We start from the raw sequence: 2,560 nt of genomic DNA, 5'->3' as shown, positions 1-2,560 counted from the left end.
GAGAACAAGGAACAAATAAAGGAACGAAAAGAAAAAGAATAGAATAAAGAAATCAAGGAAATAAAAATTAAAAAAGGTATAGAAAATGGATGTGATGGGTGAAAGGGTTGCTAAGGCTTTTTGCCGGGTACTTATACCACATAAAAGAAAAAGGGAACATACCAAAAAGGCATGAAGCTTTGGGTAATCTACCCATGAGAGAATGTAAAGAGAAAGAGGATGAAAAATAAGGTAAAAAGCAAGTAACCTAGGGCAATCCGCCCATGTGAGAACAAAATGGGGAAACCAAAGGCATTTTCAAGGCTTTTGCCATGAGGAGTCCACCTATAACAAAGTGACAAAAGAAAGAGGGAAAGAAAGAAAAGGAGAAAGAAAGAAAGGAAGAAAGGAGGAAGAAGCAAAAGGAAAGAAAATATTGGTTTAGTGAACCCGAGACAAGTAAGGTAAAGAGATTTTCATTTTTCTTGAAATACATGCTTTGCAAATCAATTGTAATGTGTGATTTGTTTGTGGTAGCATGAATCTACAGGGATTCAAGGGACCCGAGGCATGAATGTAGGTAGATCTTGGAATGCATGGTGATTTTGGAGCTAACTAAGCAATGGGTAAGTGTTTGTCTTGAAATCATAAGTAGAAAGGACAAATGAGATGTATATTGATTGACTATGTTTGTGGTAGCAAAGGTGACCTTAGATGCAAGGAAGTTGTGAATCATATTTGGAAATTCAAGCTTAAACCGATAGGTAAGCATGCAATGTGACTATATTGTGTTGCATAAACTTTGGTTGGTTAAAGTGTATGGATTGTGTGTTAAATGATTGTGAGTAAGGTTGATGGGAACTACGAAATTAGGCTATAGATTTATTGATTGATGTTCTGCCATGCATGTGAATAATTAAGTGTGATGGGTTTGTATGATTTTTAAGAAGTGTAAAAGTAAAGGAAGTGTGCTATGGTGGTGTGCCGAAGGAGGTAACGGGTAACCGGTGAGTAGAATTAGCTAGATATACACCAGAATTGATGCCGATGTTGTGTCCCACTATTGCAAGGTGAGTAGGGGGTACTTAAAATCTCCGTACTATATATATTGATTCACGTTAGTAAACGTTGATAGTTTTCTTAAGTGCATTGTGGATAGCATGAGCTGTTAGCCTCGATAGGCAATTTTAAAATGGATTTACAATGATTTATATATTGCTATTATAGAAAGCATGAGCTAGTAGAAACCACAGAAAGTTTGTGGATGTAAATTGTTTTGAAAGTAGTTATGGATATATCTATAGAGAAGCCATATATGCAAAGAGTTTTAGAAACCGAGAAACAAGCCTTTCACGATGTTTGCATCAAAATTTGTGCCTTATATTTTTGTGTGATATGCATAGCTAAATGCATTTGTTAAATAATTTAAAATGTAAAGTTTTGAGCTTCAGTTTTATTCTGATCTTTGTATAAATGATTACACCATGCCATTTAACTTGGAAAGTAATTTCAAAGGGTTATCGAACCTTGGTTTTAAATGATTAAAAGGAATAAGGTTGGAAACCCAATTTGATTTTTAAAATGTTTTTGACAAACCGAGAGTGTTGAGAGTAGGCTGGTCGTCATTTCGATTAAGTGTGACCCTTGTGCACAAGTGAGCTCTAGCTAGAGAACCTTTGGATCGTCGATGGACTGTTAGACATGGCTGGAGCCAATAGTTTGTGATATAAGTGGCAAGGCCATGGGTTGTTATCTAGCGGAGCAGAGCTCCTGGATGTTATTACATGGAAGTGGGTCAATGAGTGATTATGATACTTACCTGCTCGAGAGCCTTATGAGTTTTTCGATGTGTACTCTTTTACATGGTGGAGAGTTAAGATTTATTTGCAGCTCCCCTTGTTTGAATAAAAGCTTTTAGTGCTTACTTGACAATCAGGAAAGGGTTTATGTGGCTGTGCACTTTGATTTCTTTACATGCCACAGATATTGGGAGCATGCATACTATTATACTATTATTCATATTTTGATGCCAAGTGATGTTTCAATGATTGAACCTTATTTTTCTACACTTGTTTTTGGCATCGTTTTGCCAAGTGAAATGTTGCATTATGATTTTACGACATTATTTTTAGAAGGAACAAATATCTTACTTATGATTTGGTTTCCTAATATTTTGATTTGATATTCCAGTTTTATTATTCAACTTATTTGCCTTATGCTTGTTTCCCATCTATGCCCTACACACGGAGCCGATGATCACTAAATCTGTGAGACTCACCTCCTTATTTTCCTTTTGTAGATAGTGATCAGCCAAGCATGCATTCATCGGCATTCGCAGTCCACCGCAGATAGGTAAAGGCATCTCATAGCACTTTATTCTGAGTCACTCCACTGCTAGAGGTCAAGTTTTCATAGTGTAACTTGTTATGAAATCAAACGTTAGTGTCAATACGAATGTACATTTGGAGATTATAAGTCTTGATGTATTATTTTTGCAATTAAATGGCATAAAGGTTTAGTCATTTTATAAAGATTATTGTTCAGTTCTTATTACCAAGAGTTTTATGGATCAAAGTAATTT

The sequence above is a fragment of the Theobroma umbraticum genome, unplaced genomic scaffold (genome assembly GCF_002168275.2).
Source record: "Theobroma umbraticum cultivar Fairchild unplaced genomic scaffold, ASM216827v3 scaffold_60.0, whole genome shotgun sequence".
In the NCBI taxonomy this organism is placed as follows: Eukaryota; Viridiplantae; Streptophyta; class Magnoliopsida; order Malvales; family Malvaceae; genus Theobroma; species Theobroma umbraticum.
This window is presented reverse-complemented; position numbering follows the sequence as displayed.